This window comes from Scyliorhinus torazame, chromosome 9, assembly GCF_047496885.1.
Source record: "Scyliorhinus torazame isolate Kashiwa2021f chromosome 9, sScyTor2.1, whole genome shotgun sequence".
Taxonomy (NCBI): domain Eukaryota; kingdom Metazoa; phylum Chordata; class Chondrichthyes; order Carcharhiniformes; family Scyliorhinidae; genus Scyliorhinus; species Scyliorhinus torazame.
The window spans coordinates 171269351-171284178 of NC_092715.1; the positions used below are offsets into that span (position 1 = coordinate 171269351).

The window sequence follows — 14828 nt, forward strand, 5'->3', positions numbered from 1 at the left end:
AAACGGCAGGCAGCATTCTCATGGAGGACACAGGCTTCCACAGCAGACGCTAAGGTGAGGCTCTTTATTTTAAGAAGCTGCTGGCGTAGGCCACTGGAGGCAACGCCAAAAACAATCTGGTCCCTGATCATGGACTCTGTGGTGGTGCCGTAACCGCAGGACTGCGCCAGAATCCGGAGGTGCGTCAAAAAGGGTTGAAAAAGCTCCTCCTTACCTTGCAGGCGTTGCTGAAAGATGTATCTTTCGAAAGTTTCGTTTACTTCAGTTTGAAAGTGCTGGTCCATTTTGAGGATGACCGTGTCATATTTGGCCTGGTTTTCGCCTTCCTCGAACACCAGTGAATTAAAGACATCATTTGGGTGGGGGCCTGCGTAGAAGAGGAGCATTGCAATCTTCGAATCATCCGAGACATTCTGTTTTTCGGTGGCACGGATGTACAGGTCAAATCGCTGCCTGTAGAGCTTCCAGTTGGTGCCTAGGTTCCCCGTGACTTGCATCGGCTGCGGTTTGCCGGTGTGGTCCATGTCCAGAATGGCAGGTTGGTAGGCAGGTATCGATCCACTCCTGTACCATGTGGTGTTGGGTGTTCTAACACACAGAAGAGCCAACACAGTTGCATATGGTACAACGCTTGTTTATTTAAACTCACTATTTACAACTTGGTCTTTGCACTCTGCACGTGGGGGGCTCCCTGCTTGTGGTGTTTCAACAGCTCTTTCATGCTTCCTTCTCCCCAGACCTACTGACCTCCAGGTGTCGTGCTCGTGCTTTTTATGTGGTTGGTGTTCTTGTCTGTGATTGGTTGTGGTGTTGTGTCCTCTGATTTGCCTGTTAGTGTGTCCATCATGATGTGTGTGTTTGAATATCATGACAGTCAGTGGTGCTGGTTAGCTTGTATGCCCCAAATTGGGGTGAAGTAGGATTTAAGAAGATTTTGGCTACCATACCGAATTTGGATATGCACCAGTTAATACTGGGAGGGGGGAGGGAAGAAATTTGAATAAAGTGCTGAATCCGTAGGGTGATATGTCCAAGCTGCATTCGCTGAGTTGCGGGGGGGGGGGGGAGAGATTTTTTGCATCCGCAGGAAAAAAGTATTCATTCTTTTTGCTAGTACACAATGTGTATTCAAGAATTTGCTTTTTTTTTAATAAACATTTTATTGAGGTATTTTTTGGTTTTACAACAACGACAAAATAAACAATATACATAAGTCTATAAACATAGTGCAAAAAAAGCCTGCTACCTCCCTTGACTCTCTACTCTAAACTAAACTAACCCCCCCCCCCTTTCTGCTGACGATTAATTTTCTGCAAAGAAGTCGACGAACGATTGCCACCTCCGGGCGAACCCTACCAGTGACCCTCTCAAGGCGAACTTGATTGTCTCCAGACAGAGAAAGCTGGCCATGTCAGTAAGCCAGGTCTCCGACTTCGGGGGCTTTGAGTCCCTCCAAGCTAATAGTATCCGTCTCCGGGCTACCAGGGAAGCAAAGGCCAGAACGTCGGCCTCTTTCTCCTCCTGGATTCCTGGATCTTCCGACACCCCGAAAATCGCCACCTCCGGACTAGGTGCCACCCTTGTTTTTAACACCGTGGACATGACGTCTGCAAACCCCTGCCAGAATCCCCTGAGCTTTGGGCATGTCCAGAACATATGGACATGATTCGCTGGCCCCCGCACACCTGCCTTCCACACCAAAGAACCTGCTCATCCGGGCCACTGTCATGTGAGCCCGGTGAATGACTTTGAACTGTATCAGGCTGAGCCTGGCACATGTTGTGGACGCGTTGATTCTACTCAACGCATCCGCCCAGAGACCATCCTCTATCTCTCCCCCTAACTCCTCCTCCCATTTGCGCTTCAGCTCCTCAGTCTGCGTGTCCTCTGACCCCATGAACTCCTTATAGATGTCGGAGACCTTCCCTTCTCCCACCCTCACTCTGGTAACTACCCTATCCTGAATCCCCTTTTGGTGGTAAGAGCGGGAAGGTTGAGACCTGTCCACGTAGGAAGTGCCGCACCTGCAGGTACCTAAATTTGTTTCCCCTCACCAATCCGAATTTCTCCTCCAGCTCCCTCAAGCGAGGACAGCTCCCTTCTATGAACATATCCAACATCCTCTCAATTCCTGCCCTTTGCCATCTCCGAAATCCCCTGTCCATCTTTCCCGGGGCAAACCGGTAGTTATTACAGATTGGGGACCAGACCGATGCTCCCTCCGCTCCCACATGCTTCCTCCATTGCCCTCAGACTCTCAGGACTACCACCACCACGGGGCTGGTGGAGTACCATGCCGGCGGGAATGGCAGAGGCACCATTATCAGCGCTCCCAAACTGGTGCCCTTACATGAAGCCGCCTCCATACGTTAACATGTCGATCCTCCCCCACCACCCACTTCCTGATCATGGCTATATTCGCCGCCCAATAGTAGTTAATGAAGTTCGGCAGCACCAGCCCGCCCACTCCCGGCTCCGCTCAATCATCCCCTTTTTTACTCGCGGGGTCTTGCCCGTCCATACAAAGCCCGTGATAACTTTGTTAACCCGTTTAAAGAAGGAGTGCGGAATAAAGATGGGGAGACACTGGAACACAAACAGGAATCTCGGAAGGACCGTCATCTTCACCGTCAGGACCCTCCCAGCTAGTGACAGTAGGAGAGCGTCCGACCTCAGAAAATCGTCCTTCATTTGGTCCACCAGACGGGCCAGATTAAGTTTGTGTAACCGTTCCCATTCCCGCACCACTTGGATGCCTAGATACCTAAAACTTCCCCCTACCACTCTAATCGGCAGTTCCCCCAATCGCCTCTCCTGTCCCCTTGCCTGGATCACAAACATCTCGCTTTTCCCAATATTCAGTTTGTACCCCGAGAGCCGGCCAAATTCCCCCAGAATCCTCATGATTTCTTCCACCCCCCCCCCCCACTGGGCCCGACACATACAGGAGCAGGTCGTCTGCGTAAAGTGAGACTCTGTGTTCCACTCTCCCCCGGACCAACGCCTTATAGCCCCTTGAGGCTCTCAGCGCAATTGCCAGCGGCTCTATAGCTAGCGCGAACAACAGTGGGGAGAGGGGGCACCCCTGCCTTGTCCCCCGGTGTAGCCTAAAATAGTCCGATGCTGTCCTATTCGTCAGTACGCTCGCCACAGGAGCCTGATACAGTAACCTGATCCCGTCAATAAAGCCCCGCCCAAATCCGAACCGTCCCAGCATCTCCCACAAATATTCCCATTCTACTTGATCAAAAGCCTTCTCTGCGTCCATTGCGACCACTACCTCCACCTCTCTACCTCCTAGGGGAATCATGATCGCATTTAGCAACCTTCTTACATGGACACCAACTGCCTTCCCTTAACGAACTCCGTCTGGTCCTCCCCAATAACATACGGAACACAATCCTAGAGGAAAAAATTTTGGCCAGCAGTTTGGCGTCCACATTCACTAGGGATATCGGCCTGTAGGACCCACACAGCTCCGGATCCTTATCCCGCTTCAGAATCAGCAAGATCGTGGCCTGTGACATCGTCGGGGGAAGCACCCCTCTCTCCCTGGCCTCATTGATGTCCTCATCAACAGCGGCCCCAATATCCCAGAGAACATTTTGTTGAACTCCGCTGGGTACCCATCTAGCCCCAGGGCTTTACCCGATTGCATGGCCTTCAGACCCTCCATTATCTCTTCAATCCCGATCGAGGCCCCCAGCCCTTCTACCAGCTCCACGTCCACCTTCGGGAAATTCAGCCCCCCTAGAAAGTGCCTCATCTCCTCCGGCCCCGGTGGGGGTTCCGAACCATAAAGCCTACTATAAAAATCCTTAAAACGCCTTATTCACCCCTGCTGAGTCTCCCACCAGGTTCCCGTTTCCATCCTTTACTTTCCCGATCTACCTGGCTGCCTCCCTCATTCTAAGCTGCTGTGCAAGCATTCTGCTGGCCTTCTCTCTATGCTCATAGATCGCCCCCCTCGCCTTTCTCAGCTGCTCCACGCCCTCCCTGTGGTTAACAAGCCGAACTCCGCCTGTAGCCTCCGCCGTTCCCTTAGAAGCCCTGCCTCTGGGGTCTCCGCATACCTCTTGTCGACCTGTAGTATCTCCTTTACCAGTCGGTCCGTCTCTGCCCTGTCTACCTTTTCCCTATGGGCCCGTATCGAGATCAGCTCCCCTCTAACTACCGCCTTCAATGCCTCCCAGACCACCGCTGCTGAAATTTCCCCCGTGTCACTGACCTCCAGGTAATTCTGAATACATTTCCTCAACCGCCCGCACACCTCCTTGTCCGCTAAAAGTCCAACGTCTAACCTCCAGTGCGGGTGCTGATTACTGTCTTTACTAACCTGCAGGTCAACCCAGTGTGGGGCGTGGTCTGAGATTGTGATCGCCAAGTACGCCGTGTCCACTACCCCCGTCAGTAAAGCCCTACTCAGAATGAAGAAATCAATCTGGGAGTACACTTTATGCACGTGTGAATAGAAGGAGAACTCCTTCACCCTTGGCTGCCCAAATCTCCATGGATCCACCCCCCCCCCCCCAGCTGCTCCATGAACCCTTTTAGCTCGTTAGCCACTGCTGGCACCTTGCCCGTTTTTGAGTTTGACCGGTCCAAGCCAGGGTCAATAACTGTATTGAAGTCCCCTCCCATGACCAGCTTATGTGAATCCAGGTCCGGTATCTTCCCCAACATCCTCTTTATAAACTCCACATCGTCTCAGTTTGGCGCGTATACATTTACTAATACCACCTGCACCCCCTCCAATTTCCCACTGACCATAATGTACTGGCCTCCCCCATCTGAAACTATTCTACCTGCCTCAAACACTACACGCTTGTTGATCAGGATCACGACTGGTCTTTGAGTCCAGTCCCGAGTGGAAAATAAGTCCTACCCAACCTTTCCTTAACCTAATCTGATCAGCTACTCTAAGGTGCATCTCCTGTGGCATTACCATGTCCGCCTTCATTCCTCTCAGATGCGCGAACACGCGTGCCCTCTTGACCGGCCCATTGAGCCCTCTTACATTCCACGTGATCAGCCTAGTTTGGGAGCTTATTGCACCCCCCCCTTCACCGATCAGCCATCCCTTCACTTGGGCCAGTCACCAGCCCGCGCCCCGCGCCTCCACCAGCCCGCCCCCAGGCAGCCTCCACCCCTGACCTCCTCTCTGTCCCTCAGCAACAGTCCCTCCCTCGTCAACAGAACATTTTCCCCCCTCCCCCCCGAGTAACAGCACTAAATAAATCAACCCCTTTGATAAACCTAACATCTATTCACCCCCCACTATGCTTCCGTAGGCTAGCCCACCCAGCTAGCTTGGTGGCCCTCGCTCCCGGCGCCAGACAATCTCTCACCTATTGTCCCTTCCCCACCCTCCCCCCGCTCATACATACATATTCAAATGAAAAACAATCCCAACACAATTGTCTGACAGAGATGAAAAAAAAAACCCTAGTTGAACTCAAACAAAGGAAAAGGTCAAGCAAAAGATCCAGCATCTGAACAAACACACCTCCATCCCCCAACAGTGCAAATACAAACTTTTACCTCACTCAGATCTGCAGCTGGTCCCAGATCCATACAGAAGGCATTACAAATAATGTCCGGAAAAAAACCCAAGAAACAAAAAACTTTTTCTTTGCAAAGCATAAAAGCTACAGCCAAATTCCAAGTTCAAAGTTCTCAGTCCGACATCAGTCCTTTCCTTTTGCGAAGTCCAGCGCTTCGTCTGGCGACTCAAAATAGAAATGTTGTTCCTCGTATGTGACCCAGAGGCGGGCCGGGTACAACAGCCCGAACTTCACCTTTTTCTTGAAAAGGGTCGACCTGATCTGATTGACTCCTGCTCTTCTCCTGGCCACCTCCGCACTTAGGTCTTGATAGATCTGTAGGATACTGTTGTCCCACTTGCAGCTCCGTGCCTGCTTGGCCTACTGTAAAACACGCTCCTTCTCCAGATATCTGTGGAATCTCACCACCATTGCCCTCGGGGTCTCCCATTTGCGGCTTCCTCGCAAACGCTCTGTGAGCCCTGTCCACCTCCAAGGGTCGGGGAATGTCCCATTCCCCAGCAGCTTCTCGAACATGGCCGCTATATATGCCCCAGCTTCGGCTCCTTTGGATCCCTCCGGGAGCCCAACGATCCTCAGGCTCTGCCGGTGAGACCTGCTCTCTAGGTCCTCCACCTTCTCCAGGAGCCTTTTCTGCTGGTCTCTTAACATCCCCACCTCCAACTCCACCGCTGTTTGATGTTCCACCTGGTCAGCCAGTGCCTTCTTTACTTTCTGGATCGCCCGATCTTGGGTATCCAGCCGCGAAATTGCCTCTTTAATCGGGTCCAAGCAGCCCTGCTTCTGCTTGGTGAAGCCCTCCTGGATAACTTGCATCAACTGCTCCGTTGACTGCTGGGTCGACAAGCCAGAGGTCCGATCCTCCGCCATACTTCCTCCCGGTGCAGCTTCAGCCCAAGCCTTCTCTGTCTTTCTGTTTCTGCCTTTACGAGCACTTCTAGTCCTTCTCTCCATGCACCGATGAGGGAATTCAGTTCACAATTGCCTCTGTCATCAATTTTTCAAATCAAGTCCGGTAAAAAAATCGGGGGGATAGGTCCAAAAGTCCGACCTGAGCGGGAGCCACCAAATGTGCGACTTACTCCTTCATAGCCGCCACCGGAAGTTGAGCGAATTTGCTTTTTTATTATGGGGAAGGCCCTGTTTGCTGGGGGGAGGAAAGTAGAATTCTTGACGATTGTTTATCTCAGACCATGCTCCACATTGTGTGGATGTGGTCATAGAGAAGGGGCCAGCACAGAGACTTTCATGGGGGTTGGATGTGAGGACCCAAGTTTTTGTACAAAGGTGGGAAAGGTGATTGAGGATTGTGTGGGGTTCAATAGGAATGGGGAGGTTTCACCATCAGTGGTGTGGGAAGCATTGAAAGCAGTAGATGGGAACCAATGCAGGAAGTTGGAAGGTAGTAAAACAGGGACAGAAATAAAAGGCAGTAAGGGGGAAAGGGTAAGGCAGAGAAGCCATAGTCAAAAATCAAAAAGGGCGACAGTACAAGATACAGTGACTGAGGGGAGCTCAGTGAATAGGACCAGGAATACTAAAAGAAATAAAACGGGAAGTGAAAACATTAATGGTAAGCGGTATGCGGCAGGTTGTTACAGGAAGATGTGGGTTCGACGACAAGGAAAATTAGGAGAAAGGTGAAGAGGAAATATAACTTAGGAGAGGTTACTGATCGAGGTGTTAAGATTAAGAACAGAGGTAAAAAAGCCAACATAAGTGTACTTTACCTGAACGCTCGTAGTATTCGGAATAAGGTAAATGAGTTGATGGCGCAAATCATCGTGAATGACTATGATTTAGTGGCCATTACTGAAACATGGTTAAAGGATGGTCACGACTGGGAGTTAAATATCCGAGGGTATCAAACTTTTCGGAAGGACAGAGTGGATGGTAAGGGAGGTGGTGTAGCTCTGTTATTTAAGGATGACATCCGGGCAACAGTAAGGGATGACATCGGTGCTATGGAGGATAAGGTTGAATCCATTTGGGTGGAAATCAGGAATAGTAAGGCGAAAAAGTCACTGATAGGAGTAATCTATAGGCCACCAAATAGTAACATTATGGTGGGGCAGGCAATAAACAAAGAAATAACAGATGCATGTAGAAATGGTACAGCAGTTATCATGGGGGATTTTAATCTACATGTTGATTGGTTTAACCAGGTCGGTCAAGGCAGCCTTGAGGAGGAGTTTATAGAATGTATCCGCGTTAGTTTCCTCGAACAGTATGTAATGGAACCTACGAGGGAACAAGCGGTCCTAGATCTGGTCCTGTGTAATGAGACAGGATTGATTCAGGATCTCATAGTTAGGGATCCTCTCGGAAGGAGCGATCACAATATGGTGGAATTTAAAATACAGATGGAGGGTGAGAAGGTAAAATCAAGCACTAGTGTTTTGTGTTTAAACAAAGGAGATTACAATGGGATGAGAGAAGAACTAGCTAAGGTAGACTGGGAGCAGAGACTTTATGGTGAAACAGTTGAGGAACAGTGGAGAACCTTCCAAGTGATTTTTCACAGTGCCCAGCAAAGGTTTATACCAACAAAAAGGAAGGACGGTAAAAAGAGGGACAATTGACCGTGGATATCTAAGGAAATAAGGGAGAGTATCAAATTGAAGGAAAAAACATACAAAGTAGCAAAAATCAGTGGGAGACTAGAGGACTGGGAAATCTTTAGGGGGCAACAGAAAGCTACTAAAAAAGCTATAAAGAGTAAGATAGATTATGAGAGTAAACTTGCTCAGAATATAAAAACAGATAGTAAAAGTTTCTACAAATACATAAAACAAAAAAGAGTGGCTAAGGTTAATATTGGTCCTTTAGAGGATGAGAAGGGAGATTTAATAATGGGAGATGAGGAAATGGCTGAGGAACTGAACAGGTTTTTTGGGTCGGTCTTCACAGTGGAAGACACAAATAACATGCCAGTGACTGATGGAAATGAGGCTATGACAGGTGAGGACCTTGAGAGGATTGATATCACCAAGGAGGTAGTGATGGGCAAGCTAATGGGGCTAAAGGTAGACAAGTCTCCTGGCCCTGATGGAATGCATCCCAGAGTGCTAAAAGAGATGGCTAGGGAAATTGCAAATGCACTAGTGATAATTTACCAAAATTCACTAGACTCTGGGGTGGTCCCGGCGGATTGGAAATTAGCAAACGTGACACCACTGTTTAAAAAAGGAGGTAGGCAGAAAGTGGGTAATTATAGGCCAGTGAGCTTAACTTCGGTAGTAGGGAAGATGCTGGAATCTATCATCAAGGAAGAAATAGCGAGGCATCTGGATGAAAATTGTCCCATTGGGCAGACGCAGCATGGGTTCATAAAGGGCAGGTCGTGCCTAACTAATTTAGTGGAATTTTTTGAGGACATTAACAGTGCGGTAGATAACGGGGAGCCAATGGATGTGGTATATCTGGATTTCCAGAAAGCCTTTGACAAGGTGCCACACAAAAGGTTGTTGCATAAGATAAAGATGCATGGCATTAAGGGGAAAGTAGGAGCATGGATAGAGGATTGGTTAATTAATAGAAAGCAAAGAGTGGGGATTAATGGGTGTTTCTCTGGTTGGCAATCAGTAGCTAGTGGTGTCCCTCAGGGATCAGTGTTGGGCCCACAACTGTTCACAATTTACATAGATGATTTGGAGTTGGGGACCAAGGGCAATGTGTCCAAGTTTGCAGACGACACTAAGATAAGTGGTAAAGCAAAAAGTGCAGAGGATACTGGAAGTCTGCAGAGGGATTTGGACAGGCTAAGTGAATGGGCTAGGGTCTGGCAGATGGAATACAATGTTGACAAATGTGAGGTTATCCATTTTGGTAAGAATAACGGCAAAAGGGATTATTATTTAAATGATAAAATATTAAAACATGCTGCTGTGCAGAGAGACCTGGGTGTGCTCGTGCATGAGTCGCAGAAAGTTGGTTTTCAGGTGCAACAGGTGATTAAGAAGGCAAATGGAATGTTGTCCTTCATTGCTAGAGGGATGGAGTTTAAGACTAGGGAGGTTATGCTGCAATTGTATAAGGTGTTAGTGAGGCCACACCTGGAGTATTGTGTTCAGTTTTGGTCTCCTTACTTGAGAAAGGACATACTGGCACTGGAGGGTGTGCAGAGGAGATTCACTAGGTTAATCCCAGAGCTGAAGGGGTTGGATTACGAGGAGAGGTTGAGTAGACTGGGACTGTACTCGTTGGAATTTAGAAGGATGAGGGGGGATCTTATAGAAACATTTAAGATTATGAAGGGAATCGATAGGATAGATGCGGGCAGGTTGTTTCCACTGGCGGGTGAAAGCAGAACTAGGGGGCATAGCCTCAAAATAAGGAGAAGTAGATTTAGGACTGAGTTTAGGAGGAACTTCTTCACCCAAAGGGTTGTGAATCTATGGAATTCCTTGCCCAGTGAAGCAGTAGAGGCTCCTTCATTAAATGTTTTTAAGATAAAGATAGATAGTTTTTTGAAGAATAAAGGGATTAAGGGTTATGGTGTTCGGGCCGGAAAGTGGAGCTGAGTCCACAAAAGATCAGCCATGATCTCATTGAATGGCGGAGCAGGCTCGAGGGGCCAGATGGCCTACTCCTGCTCCTAGTTCTTATGTTATGTAAGGGGCAAGGTAATCTTGTTTAAGGCTCAGGTGGACAGGGAGGCAAGAGAGGAGCGGCAGTGGCTGGTAAAGGATATTTTGGAGGTGGATAAAAAGTATGCGGAGGATCCTACTCCGGATCTTCTGGTGAGGAGAAAGGAATTACAGGCAAGGTTTGACCTTCTGTCCACAGGAAAGACAGTTTGGCAGTTGAATCGGGCGATGGGGGCTGTGTACGGGTTTGAGGAGAAGCCATTTTCTGGCCTGTGGTGTGAGGTGCTGCAGAGGATGAATGCCTCAACCTCGTGTGCGAGGCTGCGGTTGATACAGCTAAAGGATGTACACAGAGCGTACCTGACAAAGTCGAGGATGAGCCGGTTTTTTGAGGGGGTGGAAGATACTTGTGCGCGGTGTGTTTAAAATGTTAATATATCAAAAACTTGCCTGAAAATATTTTCAAAAAAATAAAATGACCACGGTCCAACAAATAACAATTTAAGTGGTGTGTGCCAATGCGGGGAAATTTAATCTTCTGTAAGGTATTGAAGAAGGGACAGAAAATTTGTGAATAAGACAACACAGAAAAGGAAAGGGGAATAGGAAGAAGTACTCCGCAGTAGCCTTCTCATTCGCACTGAGCTCCACTCTGCTAAGTAACTGGAGGAAGTATTTATTGTATAAAAGCAGTCAAGGACAAGGACTATCGTAACATCTCACCTCAGGCAGAACATTTCTACTACTTCCAGCTGAGAGCCACAGTACGACCTCAAAAACTTATATTTTTCTAGAGGTTAGTTAAGTCTATTTGAATGGTTTTATAATTTTGAAATTTATAAGATATTGAATATAAACACAACAGTCGGATCCATACAGTCTGGTGGGAGCCGGTGATGTAATGATATTGTTGCTGGATTAGTGATTCAGCAACCAAGGGTAATGATCTGGGGACCCGGGTTCGAATCCCATCAAGGCAGGTGGTGGAATTTAAACTCAATAAAATATCTGCAATTAATAATAATAATAATAATAATAATAATAATAATCGCTTATTGTCACGAGTAGGCTTCAATGAAGTTACTGTGAAAAGCCTCGAGTCGCCACATTCCGGCACCTGTTCGGGGAGACTGGTATGGGAATTAAAAGTTTAATGACGACTATGAAACAATTGCTGATTGTAGTAAAAACCCATTCGGTTCACTAATGTCCTTAAGGGAAGGAAATATGCCGTCCCAACCTGGTCTGACCTTCATGTGACTCCAGACCCGCTGCAATGTGATTGACTCTTAAATGGCCTAGCAAGTCACTGAGTTGTATTCAACCATTATGAAAACATGAAAAAGGAATGAAACCGGACGGAACAGCCGGCATCGACCCAGATGCCGGAAACAACATCGGCAAACCCTGTTGATCTTGTAAAGTCCTCCTGACTAGCATCTGGGGGCTTGTGCCAAAGTTGGGAGAGCTGTCTCACAGACTAGTCAAGGAACAGCCTGATATAGTCATATTGACAGAACCATACCTTACAGATAATGTCCCAGACACCACTGTCATCATTCCTGGATGTGTCTCATCTCACCGGCAGGACTGACCCAGCAGAGGTGGCGGCACAGTGGTATACAGTCAGGAGGGATTTGCCCTGGGAGTCCTCAACAACACCTCAGGACCTCATGAATTCTCATGGCTTCAAGTTAAACACGGGCCAGGAAACCTCCAGCTGATTACCGTCCACCATCAGCTGATGAATCGGTACTCCTCCATGTTGAACACCACTTGGAGGAAGCACTGAGGGTGGAATGGATGTAGAATATGCTCTGGGTGGGGACTTCAATGTCTATCACCAAGAGTGGCTCAGTAGTACCACCACAGACCAAGCTGGCCGGGTCCTAAAGGACAGAGCTGCTAAACTGGGACTGCAGCATGTGGTGAGGGAACCAACAAGAGGGAACAACATACTTGACCTCATCCTCACTAACCTGCTTGAAGATACTCTCCATCGTGTTGTGTGGCACTACCACCGTGCTAAATGGCTAGACTTCCAACAGAAATTGACGCATCCCTAGCCAGGCTGTTCCAGTACAGCTGCAACAGTGGCATCTACCTGACAATATGGAAAATTGCCCAGCCGTGCACACAAAAGAGGACAAATCCAACCCAATCAATTACCGCTCTATCAGTCTACTCTCGATCATCTGCAAAGTGATGGAAGGAGTTATCAACAGTGCTATCAAGCGGCACTTACTCAGCAATAACTTGCTCACGGACTTTCAGTTTGGGTTCCGCCAGAGTCACACAGCTCCTGACCTCATTACAGCCTTAGGTCAAACATGAGCAAAAGAGCTGAATGCTACAGGTGAGGTGAGAGTGACTGCCCTTGTCATCAAGGCACCATTTGACCGTGTGTGGCATCAAGGAGCCCTAGCAAAACTGGAGTCAATGGGAATCAGGGGGAAAACCCTAGGCTGGTTGGAGTCATACCTGGCACCAAGGAAGATATTGTGGTGATTGGAGGTCAATCATCTCAGCTCCAGGACATTACTGCAGGAGTTCCTCAGGGTAGTATTCCTGGCCCAACCCTCTTCAGCTGCTTCATCAATGACCTGCCTTCCATAATAAGGCCATAAGTGGTGATGTTTTCAGATGACTGCTCAATATTCAGCAAAATTCACGAATCCTCAACATTCACGACTCCTCAGATAACAAAGCAGTCCAGGTCCAAATGAAATGAAAATCGCTTATTGTCACAAGTAGGCTTCAATGAAGTTACTGTGAAAAGCCCCTAGTCGCCACATTCCGGCGCCTGTTCGGGGAGGCTGTTACGGGAATTGAACGGTGCTGCTGGCCTGCCTTGGTCTGCTTTCAAAGCCAGCGATTTAGCCCTGTGCTAAACAGCCCGCAGCAAGACCTGGACAACTCCCAGTCAACACACAGGCATGGCAGCCCGTAGACCTGCTCCTCTCTTTGCCAATGCCGACCTGGCCAGGCTTCTCAATGCTGTCGGTGAGAGACGGGGCATCCTGTTCCCCCGAGAGGGGTGGAGGGCCAGCAGTAGGGCCACCAATAGCGCCAAGGAGGCAGTGGCAGTCATTGCAGGCATCGTGATAAGGAGGACTAGCATCCAATGTTGGAAGAAGACTAACGATCATACCAAGCTGGCAAGTTACCATCTCTCTCTGAGCATCAGTTCCGCCTGCCACCCCTGAAATTTCCAAATCCCCACTCATCCCACAAATCACTGACTGACGCCTCGCACCCTCCCCAAAATCCGATCTTTATGATTGTTCCTCAGTAGCCCCTGGCGCCCACCAGCACAACTCCTTCATGTCCAGTTGTGGTGCCCACACATGCCATTGCTATAGACTCTCCCGGTCCATTAAGCGCACTGCTCACAAAACCCCAGAGGAAGAGATGGTCCATAATAAGTGGGAAAGAGCCAAAGCGGGCGGAGTGCCAGAAATACGAGTTCTCACACTCTTATGATGAATGGGCCCTGGAAATCGCGGATTGGCCCAGGAGAGAGCAGTCACCGACAGTGCGATTGGCTTGCGTCGCAGTGGTGAGGATCCACTGCCCATTCACCCAGATGACTTTTCTCAAGTGAGTTGTTCATGGAAGGCAAGATGATCCTCCCCGCTCATGGACCACATGTCCATTCTCTCACAGGACCTCTATCTGATGCGGCCGCGCCACCCGGAGCCGTCCGCCTCCCTGCCACCCAAGAGACCACCTTGGAGGAGAGCTCCGAGGAGACCACCGTCGAGGGGTCACAGCTTCACCCCCAGCTTCCACCCGTGCAGAGAAATACACCTCGGTGGGCGACATTAATGGACAGGCTTCTGGGGCACAACCTGGTGGGCACCACACAGTTGCTGATACACATCAAGTGGAGGTAGGAACATTCATGGGAGGCCACAGTCGGAGGTCTGCTGGATCCCAGGACTCAGCTGAGTCCCAATCAGATGCTGAGCCTCTGGACAAGGTTATCCCAGATTTGATGCAGCTGCCAGGACACGGCCATGGATTCAGGAGGGGATGTCAGCAATGTTCCAGCACGTGCATAGCCGGTTGGAGGAGTCCTAAAAGCTACGTGCGCAGGAGATGATGCCGACAATGCATGTCACCGAGGCCAACACTGCTAGGGTGGTGACCGCAGTGGAAAGGCTGCAGCACTACGTAAGCATCTTAAATGGTGGTGTACAAGACGACCACGGATAAGGGCCTCAACATCATGCCTCATTCGATGAGGGACATGTCCCAGACACAGGTGGACATTGCCGAGGTACTCCAGATCATGGCCCAGTCACGGAGGACCATCGCTGAGGGCGTTAACATCATGGTGCACCAGGACCAGATCTTACAGAGGCCTCTGGGATTCACTCCAGCTGCCCCTCTATCCCATAGAGACCCCAGGGCCCTATGGGCATCGTAAGGGTGAAAGAGGCCCTTGAGCTGCATGCCTGAAAATGGAAATGGCTACTCACCTCCTCAGTTCCCCATTTCAGCCACTGCATCAGCTTCATGATTTTAAAAAGCACGATTTGTTGCTGGGGAGTCGTTTAATTCCTGGGAGGCTGTTACATTCGATGTCAATCTCGCTAATGAGATTGAAATGAATGCAAATTGGGGTTAATATATACTTGCCATATTTGGGCGAGATCCGGAACATGGATCG

General features: G+C 49.1%; 1 protein-coding gene across 10 annotated transcripts in view; it reads right to left on the reverse strand.

The window, feature by feature from the left end:
• LOC140429586 (guanine nucleotide-binding protein G(I)/G(S)/G(O) subunit gamma-7) overlaps positions 1-14828 on the reverse strand; it is a 336292-nt gene that overhangs the window by 40369 nt on the left and 281095 nt on the right. The gene's annotated exons all lie outside the window — the stretch shown is intronic.